At 33.0% G+C, this 15,570-nt stretch overlaps 1 long non-coding RNA gene across 1 annotated transcript; it reads left to right on the forward strand.

Moving 5' to 3' along the window:
- The first annotated feature begins 3,393 nt into the window (after positions 1-3,393).
- Positions 3,394-12,174, forward strand: LOC129229432 (uncharacterized). The gene is made up of 2 exons (XR_008581100.1): positions 3,394-3,431; positions 11,371-12,174. It is a non-coding gene; the product is annotated as an uncharacterized LOC129229432 (long non-coding RNA).
- Positions 12,175-15,570: the final 3,396 nt, after the last annotated feature.

A 15,570-nucleotide genomic window follows, 5' to 3' on the forward strand; every position in this document is an offset into this window, starting at 1 on the left:
TCTATTGCCGCAAATTGCGAGTATTGTTTGAGATTTCAATCCTTTTGGATCCTGAAAATATTTTAATTGTTTAGAAAGTTTTGAGGTGTTTTATTATTTGCGACCCTAACTCGATTCATTTTATTTATAAGTTTAGTAATTTATTTATTTATTGACATTATTTTACTTTCTCCTTCATGCCATGTAAAATTAAGCAAAAAAAAAAAAAAAACGTTGTTTTGGCTGCGGAGTCGGAAGGAAAATGGCCGACTCCGACTCCTGGATTTTTAAAAGTCTGACTCCGGCTTTTTTTTTAAATATATTGTTTAATTTTTTAATTTTCTTCCTCATGGGGAGGAGAAAAAAATCCTAAAAAAAGATTGAAATATTAATTCCTTTTTGTGAAATTTTCGCGATAACATATGCATACAGCGTTGGAAATGTAATTTGAAAATCAAATTTTCCAATAGTTGTGGTTTTAAAAGTGCGGTTACGTAAAACCCCATTTTTTTCAGTTGAAAAGGATTAATTTGCTTCCCTTTAATGTTTAACAAATTGATATTGATCAAATCGTTTGCTATAGCACACGATTTGATCAACATCAATTTTTGAAAGCTGTAACTTGAGAGAAAGAAGCTTCCTTGCATAGTCCCTGGGTGACACCTCGAGTTGATTTGAAAAAATATACAAAAACTTAAATTCTGAAATTTTCCCCCAATAAGTCATAAATTATGTTTCCTCTTTTAAATTTCAATGAAAATAGGTACTATGTTTCTGGGTGCGGATGGGTGCATATGCGTCGAAAGCAAATCTTACACAAAATGCGTTAATATACAGCTTCGTACGAATAGCTATGAAACTATTCCTATATTTCTCCTTCTCTCAATTTTGAATTTTAATTTTATTGGCTGTGCTTAAGAATTAACCTTAAAATAAAGATTTTTAAATAACTTCTGTTGAGAGTTTTATTCAAGAAATCATATATTGATTTTATTTCACTCCTTTTAAGTAAATAAAGTATAATACTTTTAGGTAAGTTTCAATACTTTTAGGTAAGTTTTAATCAAGTTTAGAAAATTGTCTTCAGATTTAAAAAAAAAAAAAATTATATTTTATTGGATCTTTTGGTTTAGTGCTTTCGCGCCAAAACTTATTTGAATTGCTGTCTCTCAGAAGTTTTCACCCAGGTTACGGGCCCCGACTTGTGGTAGGGATACATTTCTTTTACTATTTTATTACTGAAATCAAAGTTAAAAAAAAATATTATTTGAAAGTGATTATTTCCGACTAAAAAACTGCTTTTAGTTACCAAATATTAGGGAACAAAACCTTTGACAGTTGCTATTAGTTAAAGAAAGTTATAACAAAAAGCACACTAGCAGGTCGGCGGAGGTAGCTATTACAGTAAGTGAAAGTTAAGTAATAAAGAATCCAGCTAGTTGCCCATGGCAGTAATTTTCTTATTAGCAGATCTTCATACGTAAACCGAACCAACTTGTAGTCAGTTTATTATTTTTTTCGCGTGTTTTTCAACGACTCCGACTCCTCCTTTACTGCAAAATCCACAGCCCTGGCTGAAGTACATAAAATCATTCAGCTAAGCAATGTGAGCCTGAAATTTCTGCCACTGAACTGCGTACTTCAAGAATCCGATCATTGAATCAAATAGCATTCAAGTCCTTTAAAGTAAGATTACCTACAAACAATGTGCGGCTGAGAATCACCCGGAAACATTTTCACTAAACAACTGGATGACAACATGTATATTGAAGGAGAATACACAATGCAAAAACAGAATAAAATTTCTCTCTTTTTTTTTTACCGGCATTGTACCGATAACTTTATTGTAATGTTTCACAGTTGAGTGATACGTATTTATTTTTCATTAAAAAAGAAGGGAAGAGATGCAAGAGTTAAAATTCTCCCCGAGTTTAATTCGATATTACACTAACCGCCAATCCAAAACTCAGAACCTCTATCACAGTAACTCTTATTGCTTACTTGACAAAGTACTGGACATTAACGCAACAGAATACATATGCATGCATTTCCAGTCTCCCTGCATAATGAACAACCCCATAATCTGAACACTTTTGTCCGGTCTCATGAGTGTTCAGAATAGAGAAAATCCACTGTATTTTAAAAATCCTAATGTGAGAGAGAGTAGAGAGCTGATGCAGAAATTAATTTCAATCGGTGAGTGTGGAACGAACTGAAAGTTCCAACTGATACTAATTTCTTCTTTCTAATAAACCTCCTTCATTTTCTTTTCTTTTTCTTTGAATAGTCATTGAGTTGATCATTGCTATTATTTATTTACTGTACAACATAAAAAAAAGAAAAAGAATTTGTTTCATATAAAGAAGATAACTTTAAATCTTTTTTTTTTGCCAGGAATGATTATTGTGACGCAAACATTTTACTTTTATTCTTATTAAAACATATTTTTTAATATTGAAATTTTTTGTTACGTTAAACGGTAATTAAGAAGTAAAACTTTTTTTTGTGCAACGGGACAAAATGGAAAGCGTTTGGTTTAGTTCCGAACGGAGGCTGCTGAAAGCAAAATAAGTTGTTTTAATAATTAGGCAATATTATCTTCACTTTGGAACATCCTACGGATTAAAACATATTTTAGTATTTTACTTTAAAAAAAAATTAATGTTATTTATTTTGAGATTTAACGTAGTTGTTTTAAATGCCTACTTTAACTGGCCATCACTAATTTACTTGGTTTGTATCAGGGGTTCCCAACTCTACGTCTGCAGGCACCTTTGCGTCCGCCTTTCATTTAACGTGTACCCAGCAACTCAGTGACGGAAAATAATTTTTTAAACCTACTGTTAAAACTGAACAAGAGAGGGAAAAAAAAGAAAAATTCACTTACCACTTGTTTAAAATTGTTCTCTTGTACAATAAATGATCATAAAAATAAATTATTTAAAGAAATCAAAAGTTTTACATTCATCATTCTTATAACCAACTCTCAGATTTTAACAAGTAATATTCATCAATATGATTGTTCTGGACGAGAACGTGGTTTTAAAAATTATTTTTATTACTTAACTTCTGTTATCATTTTGAACTATTTGATATTTTTCATCACAGTTGTTTTATTTTAAACGTTACTTATCAACAATTTATATTGGGAAGAATGTTTTGCTGTTCCGTTCCATATTTTATTTTTCCTACGTTTTTGCTCTTTCGCATTAAATAAATCTGCCCGATTTAAAAAAAAAATGCCCTATTATTAAACATTAATATACAAAAATTGTGAAAAATTATGTCATAAACTTCTTTTGCATTTACAAATAAAACCCTTTTTAATGAAGAAAGAAAAATTTTAAATTTCAGACTCTAAGCAGTACTTTCATTTATTTATTCCACAAAATTAAACGTTTTCATTTTTGTTTTTTAGATTGATGATTCTGAACCTAACCTCATCAATTATTGTAAGTATTTTTTGTGTCTGTTGTTGTCATGAATGAGTTTAGTGAGATTCATTAGATGTTACTAGGCTTGCAAGATTTCTGAAATGCTCAACCGGGACACCGAAATGCCAAACGTTGCTAGTATTTTAAAGGGGTACACAACACAGGTTGGTTTTTGAAGCGTTTTATAGGGCAGTTTATTCTCAATTCTATGAATAAATGGTCAATAGTTATGAACCTAAAACAGGGGCAATAAAACAAAAGATAGAATTTGAACATTTCACTTAACAGTTCATTTCAGTCAAAAAAAAAAAAAAAAAACACTTTGAATGGGGAATAAAAAAATGAACAATATTTAGATATACTTTTTATTTCATAGGACTTCTTTCGAGTCTTTTTGGGTTTTAATCTTCTTGCAAAAACCCTCACAAGCTAATCTGGTATAAATTTAACAAGTCAATGATACAAATGATCAAGTAATTATCCTAAATAATCATTCACAGTTGACTAATTTTAGATCGTTTTTGTCACGTGTAATCAAATTTATCTTTTTCCGGGACGTGAAGTAAACCGGCCGCGACACCGGGAGTTTGTTTAAAAACAGGATTTGTCACGGTCAAACCTGGACGTCTGGCAAGCCTGGATATTACTGAATTGAAAGTAGGTATACGATTTCCATGTTTTCAAAACTTTTAATGTGTTCCTTAAAACATTCAAGTTTTTACTATTGATGTATTATGGACGAGTCAAACGAAATTGTTCGATGTTTTTCCAATGCTGACGTTTTACATATAGGAGAGGGTGGCTCAAAGCTGGTAGCCATTGTATGCTACCACATCGTGTGCAAGCGGTGATGCATGCGTATTAGGGTGGGTAAATTTTGACTTTTTTTTTAAATCGAAAACGCCTGTGGTGGGAAAAGTTGTGTATTGGCATCAAATATTCGTGTAAAATTTTTTTTGGAAATCAAAATATATTTAGATCCCCTGCTATTCCCTTGAAATATCGTCAAATATGTAAAAATTGGCATTTTAAAAATTAAAAAAAAAATTCTTCTGTATATTTTTTTAATCGGCTGTGGTGAGAAAAGTTGTGTAGTGACATCTAATGTTGGTTTTAAAATTATTTTGATAATTGAAATATATTTCAATTCCCTGCCAGGTCCCTGCAATTTCGCTAATATAACAAGAAGTTCTGTCTAGAACTAGACGAGCCTACTTTCCCGTATACCCATACTACTTTCTAGTACCTGATCAATATTCTGAAAAATAGCTAAAATCGCAAATGTTTTCAAACATATTTTTAAAATACTTTAAGCTGATTTCTAGGAATAAAATATTCTTCACTCATTTAAAAAAAAAATTAGATGCGTCAAAAAAAAAAAAAAAAAAAAACGAACAAATAAAATAGCAGCAACTTTTAAACAATCAGCTAATACACTTTTTTCAATTAAAAAAATCTTTAACAGCTTTCAAAACGAAAAAAAATAATTAAAATTAATGAGCTCATTAAAATAAATACATCATATCAAAAAAAAAAAAAATGTTTCTTTTTCCCCTGTTGCCAAAAACAATTTTTAAATGAATTAATGCACTTACCAAAATAAATAAAAACAATAAAATGTCAACTTAAAAAAATAATTTTCATTGTCAAAAAAAAAAAAAAAAAAAAATCGTCTGCGCATATCTTTATGTAGAAACATAAATGACTTTGAGTTTATTCGTCGAAAACTGAATACCTAAATTACAACTTTAGCGTAAAAATAAAAACAAGTCAAATCAACAATAATTATTTCACTGTCAAAACCATAGCTGCGGAGTCGGAGTCAATCTCATTTTGAGATAAAGGAGTCGGAGTCGAGTATCCGAGAATCGGACTCGGTCATTTGTCCTCCGTGTATAAATTTTTGCCAAAGCTACCAAGTCAGAGTCGAAGTCGGGGAGTCAGAGTTCAATTAATTATCGGGAAAAGGAGTCGGAGTCGGATGCCCATAAATTGTCGGAGTCTGGAGTTTGGCGTCACGCGTCAAGAGCTATTTCCAACAAAATTTGTTTGAAGCAAATCCGCCTTTAAGTACGGAATTTACATTGACTTTCAGTTTCCCCGTAGGCACTAATGTTGTGGGATTTGAACTGTTCAAAATTGAACGGAAAATTCGCGATATTTTTAAGATGCATTAAGCCTTCTTTCATGCTTTTTTCTTCTTTTTCTGACTTTTACTGGGAAAGTAGGCTAAAAATGGACTTTTTTTAAAAACAATTTTTTTCATTTCTCTTATGCAATATATTTTTTCAATCGTTATGGTATAAATAATTAAATAGTAAGATCCTTTGTTTGTAAACAAAATAATATCATATCACACTATATTTAAAGCCTTCGTCAAGAATTTGAAAATTGCGTAATTTGCTATTTCTCTCATCATTAGCTCTTTCTACTTAGTTTTGACTGTCGGTGACATATGGTTTGATTGCGTAGAATGTGTTTGTTTTTCTAATTCTGTGATATAATGAAACGATTTCCATCTTCCTCGCCTATTCTTATCATTTATCCAAGCAAATATGCGCCGTGTAGAAATCGATATGTTCTAGATTCAAGCGATATGTTCTGAAAATTCTCCAAAATCATTGTCCACCAAATCACCAAGTAAGCTATCTCATACAAGGTGGCTTACAACAGCAAATAGAGTACTTCTTTCATATATTGGTACAAAAGAGCCATCTTATGAAATAGAGATATTGTCGAATACATTGTAAAAGTGTATGCAAAAGTTTGGTTTCTCATTAAACCGAGTCGTCAATATGCAAAAGAGCCGGTGCACAGCATTTTTGGGATGTTGTCCGCTACTCAAGATATCTCAGCGATGATCTGAAACTAGTATTAGACTTAATAACGAATAAATACCTTTGTGCTGAAAATTAAAAAGTCAGTAATCCAACGTTATGAAGCACAAAAGTTGCAAATGATTGCAGACACGTGTTTCGGTGTTACAAGGAACATCTTTTTCAATGCAAAGAAGTGTGAGCTTCTGGATGAAAAGAGCTTGGCTTTTCTTGGATGACTTTTCATCCAGAAGCTCACACTTCTTTGCATTGAAAAAGGTGTTCCTTGTAACACAGAAACACGTGTCTGCAATCATTTGCAATTTTTGTGCTTCATAACGTTGGATTACTGACTTTTTAGTATTAGACTTGTTATATAAAGGGAACAGTTTTTATTGTCATCAAAAAGTGCTAATCACTATGAGCAACGACACACTATCCTCTGAAGAAATTAGGCCACAGAACCATTCTGAGGACCCAAACTTTTACTTATGAAACTAATGGCGATTTTGTCTTTTCACCTCTCAATTTTCAAGCGAAAGAATATACAGAATTGATCAATCAGCAAAATTGAGCTCTTACGGACCCTCCACTGTCCAAACATACCTAATGCGGAACTTGAAAAAAATGGATAACGATGCCAAACGATAGTCGCTGATGGGAAAATGAAACCTCTCCAAGCGGTCACCCCTCCGTTCCATGACAATGTGGCCACTCAGAGGAGGTGGCCCTTCTTAAGGGTTTTCATTATTGATCTCGAACTATACTACTAATAATATAATTCAATATTATTGATATTTATAAAGAAAATAAAGAAAAGAAAATGTTTTATTCCATGATTTCTACTTCTTAGGAAAAAATGATTCAATTTGTATTCATGTACAATTTTACAGAAACCACTTTTTCTTTTCAAATTGATTTTTAAAATGGTTAGAGCAAACCCCGATTCGAGTCATCAGCTGTAGTTTTCGAATTACCGATGATGTCGCAAATTTTCTCCAAAAATGCTGCGTTAAAAACTTTTCTTCTGTCTATCCCAACTAATTTTTTAAAGCTTCATCGTCTAATTTCAAAATTCTGCCGGAAAGTCATTTTTATTTCTTTTTTTTTTTACTATCATCAATCAATGAGTAAAAATATAAATTTTCCCAAAAAGCTAAAAATTGGTCCCCTTCTGTGGAAAAAAAGGTCAGTGCTCATTAGGGTGGGGCGAAAAATGAAAAGTTTTTCCGATCAACTAGTAATAGTTGCCAAAAGTTGTCTTATGTGATAGTTAGCTAATGTGCAAAATTTGACGAAAATCGGTTAATATCTTCAGGGGGCGCTGCGATCGCAAAGTTTTAACATTGTTTTTTTCCTATAATATCATGGTTTCAATGTAAAAATCATGCTTTTTTCTAACTTTAATTTCACCTTTTTTAATTCTAAAGGACATGTATGTATTAAGAGCATATAGAATAGCTTCCAAAAGAAATTTGGTCACTAAACGTTAGCATTAAAAGAAAGCAATGCATGGTTTTGTTGTAAAAACTCCGTAATTTGAAGAGACACTGCCGTCGAGCTCTTAGAATCATGTGAAATGCCATTTAAATACGTTATACAACCTTGAACTCTAACCGAGAAAAGTTCCAGGCGCATTTCTGCAGCATCGAGTGCACAGCACAGTGTATGTTTATATTTTCAGTGCATTGAAACGCTATCTCTAACACCATAATGAGCGGAAAACATTCGAAGGATTATTGTGCTGGATCGAAAGTAAAAACAAGGAAAATGTTAAAAGATTCCATTTTCAGAACACCAAAAAATGTGTCTGATTCTGTGTTACCTACGTATGAAGATGTATTTAAGTATTATTTATTTCTTGCACACGAAAAGAAACAGTTTAGTTCTTCCAAAGAGCCCACAGTGACTGAGATAGCAGAAGACGTAGCCACGAAGTTAGAAGAGATATGGCATCGTTCCTCTATTCCTATAGTTTCACATAAACGAATCGTTCAAATGATTCGACATTTTCACGGCAAATATAAAAACCTGAAGAAAACTATGAACAAAAAATCTGTTAAAACAAATGCGTTTAACGCAAAGATGCAGTTATTTTCATCCGAAGCTCGAGAAAAACTTTTCGACATCGCTTGTTGTAAATGCCGTTTCAGTGCGTGTAACTGCGACAAGACTCGCAAAGTTCCTTCCAAAGAACAACTTTTTCTTTCTGATCAGCGTGGTGATAGAAAAATGTTTATTGGAAACATTGATATTCAAACCACAAGAAAATTAAAACTGAGTTTTGAACGAAAAAAGAAAGAAGAATCAAGAGCGAAGAGGGAAAGCATAGTTAATACCCGTGAAGAAGATTCTGAAGAAACAGAAATTGATAAAGAATATTCAATAGAAGGTACGGACGAAAAGGATCCTGAATTTATAGTTATAAATTATAAAGCAAGCACTTCGCAAGCAAGAGTCAGTTTGAACAAATTTTCTAAAACGTGTGACCGATACGGTGTTTCGAATAGATCAGCGGCCGCGTTGGCATCATCCATATTAGAAGACGTGGGCTTAATTTCTCCTGAAACATCTTCAAATATAATCGATCCAAGCAAAGTGAAACGAGAGCGTAAATAAGTGAGAAAAAATCTGCAAGCTCATCACCAAGGGCCAAAATGTGCTGATGTACAAGGTCTGTACTTTGATGGCCGAAAGGATAGTACATTGTTCTTGGAACAATCTGTGTCCGGCAGTTATCATCGAAAAATAATTATTGAAGAACATGTAACACTGGTTATGCTGCCAGATAATAAATACTTAGGACATATTTCGCCAAATCGATCAAACGCAGAAGGAATTGCAAACGGCATACTGGATTTCATTGTTGAAAACAAAATTGATATTACTCAGTTGTGCGCCGTCGGATGTGACAGTACTGCAGCAAATACCGGAAGAAAAAGTGGCGTGATTTTACGCCTTGAAACATTCTTTCACAGACCATTGCAGTGGTTAATATGCCAGCTTCATGGCAACGAATTGCTGCTTCGCCATTTAGTAGAATACTTGGATGGACCAAGTACTAATCCCCGAGGATTCAGCGGTCCTATTGGCAAAATGTTGATAGGCTGCGAATCACTACCGATAGTGAAATATAAATCCGTTGAGTGCAATATTCAAAACATGCCAACTATCGACCGAGGGGACCTAAGTACTGACCAGAAATATCTACTGGAAATATTTGAAGCCGTTATTAGTGGCAACTGCTCCGTACACCTTTCTGAAAGAGTACCTGGTTCCTTGAGTCATTCTAGATGGCTCACGACAGCCAGTCGGATTTTGCGTTTGTACATCGGCACAGAATATCCAACAGCAAATTTAAAAATGCTTGTTTCATTCGTTATTAAAGTTTATACACCTTGCTGGTTTCTAATTAAGTGCAACTCAGCATGCAAGGATGGTGCACGAAACTTGTGGCACGTTATTCATCTGTCGCGTTATTTGCCAGACGACCTGTTACATGTCATCGATCCAGTCATTCAGCGGAACGCCTTTTTTGCACATCCTGAAAACATCTTGCTGGCGATGTTAAATGATGTTTGAAGGCAAGTACGGCAGTTAGCTGCTCGTTGGATTTTGAGAGTACGAGACACTAATCCTGTGAACAATAATGATATCCGTACTTTTACCATCCCTGAGCTTAACTTTTCTTCTTCCGACTATGTCGACTTGATCAATTGGCAGTGTGAAGAAGTGCTTATAACAAAACCTCCTATAACAAATATATTAACTGAGGACGAGCTACATGACTTAGTGAACACCGGAGATGTTCCTCATTTTCTTCAAAACATGTGCAAATTTCCTTGTCATACTCAATCTGTGGAGCGCTGCGTAAAGTTGGTGACGGATGCATCTCTGGCCGTAAGTGGAATAGAAGCCAGGGATGGTTTGATTCGTGCACGTTTAGAGGCTCGAAAGGAACTGCCTTTCTTTAAAAGTAAAAAAGACTACTTTCGTAAAAGCTCTAACTGTGACACATAAATTTGTATCACGTATGTAGTGTAAATTTTTACAGATTTTTAAAATTGTTTATTATTGTTTCAATAGTGCTGTTTAATTTTATTTGTCTAATATATTTGCATTTTCATAATTTTTGTGTCACATTTTGTAAAATTCATCAGTTTTTACTTAGTATTGTCCTAAAAGTCACTATTTTTTACTTTTTTGTTTCTTTTTAAGATGCTGGAAATATAAATAAATAACATAAAAGAACTTTTATGGGTTATTTCGTATGCTTTCAGTGCATAAATAAATAATATGAGTAAAAAAATGCAATGATATAAGTTAACAGCATTATTTTTCGTATTTTAACCATGAAATCCGGGAAAAAATCTATAATAAAACTTTGTGACCACAGCGCCCCCTGAAGATATTATCCGATCTTCATCAAATTTTGCACTTTTGCTAACTATCACCAAAGACAACTTTTGGCAACTATTACTAGTTGATCGGAAAAACTTTTTATTTTTCGCCCCACCCTAGTGCTCATGGATTACTAAAGTATCCAATTGGCGAGGCGCAAGTTTACGCCTACACGTGCATTGAAATCGCCCCCCCCCCCCACACACACAAAAACCGGGCACCACGAAAAGATCTAAAGAATTCCTCCTACTAGTTCGCTTTCAACGAAATACCGATATTCGATATACCGGTATAGCAATCACTATCTACAACTAATGTACGGAAAATTCAAGAAAACTACTATCAAGTAATGAAATCAGTCCTTCCTTAAAAAGCACAATTATTTGTGTTTCGCATTAAAATTCAACTTTTAGAAAAATAAAGTCAATATCGCGGGATTGGAAACCCTTGTTCTGATGAGTCCCTTTTTTGATTAGTTAACAGCTTTTATATTTTACTTTACAACGTTATGAGAGTTTATTGGTGAAATTCAATCCTATTTTGTTAAATGTCAGTTTCTGTTATTGTTCACCCCAAAACGCTAAAAACTCTTCTATTTTTAGCCATGAGATTTTAAATATCAACTATTGGTAAACCTCTCAAATCCTGTTATTTTTCACCCAGTAGTTAAAAACTGTTCTCTTTTAAACCATAAAAATATGTTTTACTGAATGATGCTTTTTCTTTAATGTCTTTTCTAGTGTTCAGTTTGGAAAAACTACTGTGTTGGTTTCTTGTATTTGCCTTGATCAAACATATCCTTCAGTCCATAGGATTTGGTTCAGGAGGTGTCATTAGAGAGACTTTCGCATCTAACTATCAAAGATTCAATCATATCAGAAGAGGCTCATGGTTTTCGATGTGTCAATGTTTGGGTTCTAAATTATTATATCAACTCATTGTATCGTACTTGATATCCTTTCTCGTTTTTGCATATACAGAACACGTTCTAATAATAATCTCATTAGTATATTTAATTTATTTCTGTTTCCTTGTATTCCGATAACTTCGGAAACGCGGTTAACCGTGGTTATTAAAAATATTGATTTGTCTAACGTAGGATCAAATGCACGTAAATGTACAGTTTCAACCTGTAGCGAATTTAGATAGATGTAAAACATCTTTGTTTTGCAATAAAATGTTTAGCTATGTGCAGTACCTTAACATCACACAAAAAATATATGATTACACAAATAGCTGTTTGAAATTTAGACACATTTTGTATTTACAAGGATCCCCTCTTTTTAATGTATAAAAATGAGCTTATGGATATGATCTTATTGGTGAATAAGATGCCTTTTCATCCATAAACTCTTTTCCTTTTTGATTACAAAAGAGGTTCCTTGTGACTTCAAATCACTTTTCCTGTCTGCAATTCGCGTTGCTCTTCATGCAGTTTTAGCGTCATTATGCTTTTAACATTCTCCTTTTGTTTGATAACAAGGGAGGGGTGACACAAAATATTTCCGTGAAAAATAATATTTCATCGGTCTGATGTTTTTTTTTTTTAATTATTAATATTACGCTTTTTATTTAATATTTGGGGTACTTTTGGAAATCATGAGGTATCCGAATGATCGATATATCGAGACACGCTATAACTAAGTGTTACTGAATTAAATTTTCTATTGCATTATGTTTCTTACAGCATGGCTATTACAGACATTACGCGCCCTGTAATCTTGAAGCTTCACGATTGCATGACACGTATTTTAAAATGCAAAGTTCGCATCATGATTGTATGACGCGCATTTTAAAATGCGATTGTTACCAATCTATTCAGTTTTGACATAAAGCAAATGATATTCTTTGTATTCGTGGCTTTTAAAGTTAATTTTAATAGCGGTTCTTATTTTTAAATAAAATGCAACTGCTATTTAGAATTTGCAGAGTAATAGCTTTAATTGTTAATGGATATATTTTTCAAATACGTATTGTAAACTAAAACTCATTATTCCTAAGAATGTAATATGTTTATAACATGTATTGGGCCATTTTATTGAATAAATATTTGCTGTCTTGATATCATATTCCTTGTCAGTTGTTTGCTTTTTCTACTTTTTCATCACGCTCATAACGTACACCAGTTAAGTTACTCCATTGTTATGGAGGAAGCTAGCAGCCGGAATAAGGTAACACAAAATGGAGAATGCTGCCAGCGTATTTACGGAGTAAGGTTACACGATTTTTTTACATTGTGTTCCTAAAGTTAAACTTTCAAACATAAACAAAACTTTCCAAGAGTTATTTTCCGTTTCAGTTTTATAACCGTGAAGCATTACTTTTTAAATGTTTATCTTTTAAAAGTGTTCTATTGTATTTCTGATCAATAAATTTTAAAAATTTTTGATCCTAACAAGTTTTTTGCACGAAGTTTCTACTAACTGAGATTACCGACATTCGCGGCTAGCGATCCAATTGTCCAATTAGTTCGGACAATCGAGGTTAACAATTTGGGGATGTCCCATCGGAGCCCCCTGCCGATTGGGAGGATGGTTTCGTGTTTCAGTTTGTAAATGACAATACAAGCAGATAGTACGTACGTTCAGTTAGCACATACGCGCTCTACTGATAGTTTACAAAGCAGGCTGCTTCTTCTATATTTCTCAAAAATATTCGAAACCATAGATTATGAAACACGCATTTGGTGCGAGATAATTTTTTTTTCCAACGTTAAACAATAGGGCGAGGGCACCAGTAACAGACAGTTATAAGTTTGGATTTAAATAATAAAAATATTGATCGGGTAAATCTGATGCTGCTGTGGCCCATGAATACGGTGCAAATGTCTAGTGGTATCAGAATGAATTTTATGAGCCAGTTGGTATTTACAAGGCAGTGGTAGAAGGTTATGAACTTCGGCTCTTAGTCAGCTAGTGTTTCATGTTCATTTGAATTTAATACAGCTTTATTTCTAAAAATAAAGAACTTTTGCACATTTTGAAGAGAAAGGGGAAATTTCGTCCATTCATCTTATCTGTTATTGGGTATCATCAGATTTTTCGGTGTATGGTACTGGGAGATCATATCTTTTTTGGAAATTGAGCAAACAAAAATAGAATCAACTAATTCAGAGGATGCAGAAGCAGTCAAACGTTAGATGAGATGTAGTTGCATGAGCGAAACATAGTTTTAAAAATATAAATATATTAAAAGACTCAGAAAATTGAGTTAACCCAAAAGCGATGTCTTAAGCATGTCTGTTACTGGTGCCATTACCCTAAATGCAATCCACACTTTCGTTGCTTCAGAAACGTTACCTTGTCAACCAGTTTTCCGCAAAAGACTGACGTAAAACCTTCCTAGCGACAAGTTTTATACCTGACGCAACTCTATCGGTTAACAAGCATGCAAATATTTCCTCTGGTTTTCAAATTCACGTAGAAATAAATATTCTAATTTTTTGACCCATATATAAATCAGTATAATTTTTAAGTGTGTTAACGACCCGTATTCTTAACATTAAAATATTTTTTGGAACAGTTCTTTAACACCAAGTAAAGCTGCAAAATTTGTCAAATGTAGTTTCTTTATTTTAAAAATTTCATGCGACTTGTTTGTCATTATTTTTACTTGGTGGTAAATTAGATTGTAACTGCCTTTGTATTTATTAAATCAGGTTAATTACTTGTAGTTACAGTCGAATCTAAACTGGAACTTGGTCTCATATGACAATGTTTTTTTTTCTTTTTTTTTCAGAATATTATGAATGTTTTTCGTTTCTGATAAGAATAGATATTCTACTTTGTTGATAATGGCATGGAAAAGTTTTTAAATAACAATTTGAAATTTTAGCTTTGTTTAGTTCTGCTATTGTGAAAACTTCCTGCAGTACGACTTTTTCAAAACCATTATGATAACAAGGTCGTCAGTTATCATTAGTATGGATAAGAAATTAAAAGTCCTCCTCATTAAGTCGTAGGAGACTTTCCTCAGAAATGAAATCCGGACCTTGAAGGGGAGGGGGAGAGAGAAAGAGAGAGAGAGAAGGAAAACTTTTTCTAAATATTAAAAAAAATAACGTAATGGAAGCTATCATTAGATTATGTTGCTTGGCATTTCTCTAGCTGGCAGGGGCGGATTGGCTCGCCGGTCGACGCGCCCTCCCGCCTATGCGCCCACAAGCCTAAACACCTTTAAAAAAATTTTTAACCATTTTTTTCTAAATTTATTTTATTTATTTATTTATTTATTTTTTTTTTTTTTGGTGGAAAATTCCTTATTTTTTTCCGCTAGCACTTTTCTTCTTTTTTTTCAACCCGTAACCCTGTGTACCATCGGGGTTTTTTTTTAAGTTATTTTATTTTTTTATTTTACTTTTTTTTTGCCCTATGGAGACCAAGGTTGGCGCCCTCTTGTGGGACCCAGTCCGCCCCTGCTAGCTGGTGATACTTTCCATCCAGAAGACCTCAGTGCCAGAATATGAATTATTTCTGACTAAACAAAAACTAGCATGACAAGGCAAAATTGATATCTAATAAGCTCCTAATTAAAAAAGGAAACATAACTTGTACACAAAGTATACATTTGGAAAGGAAGAAAATATTGAAAAAATCTGGATAAATTCTTACAAAAGTAAAATTTTTACCTCTACTGTAATTGAATGCACTTCGACTGATACTGAAGAATATAAAATTTACATTAAAACTTTTATCTAGATTTCGTCTAATGCTGTTAAAAAGCATTTTCATTTGCAAGAAGAAAATGGCAAAATAACAACTGTTGCTAAAATTAATCAAATGTAAAACATACATATACTGTTAAAAGAGAATGGTCTTGTTTATTTTGAAGGCAACATTTCTGAAAATAAACTCCAAAAATGGTTTCTTCCTACACAAACCTTTAATAATAAAAAAAAAAAAAAAAACTAATTCATTGAACCGCTGCACCACAGATGATGT

This window comes from Uloborus diversus, chromosome 9 (genome assembly GCF_026930045.1).
Source record: "Uloborus diversus isolate 005 chromosome 9, Udiv.v.3.1, whole genome shotgun sequence".
Lineage (NCBI taxonomy): Eukaryota > Metazoa > Arthropoda > Arachnida > Araneae > Uloboridae > Uloborus > Uloborus diversus.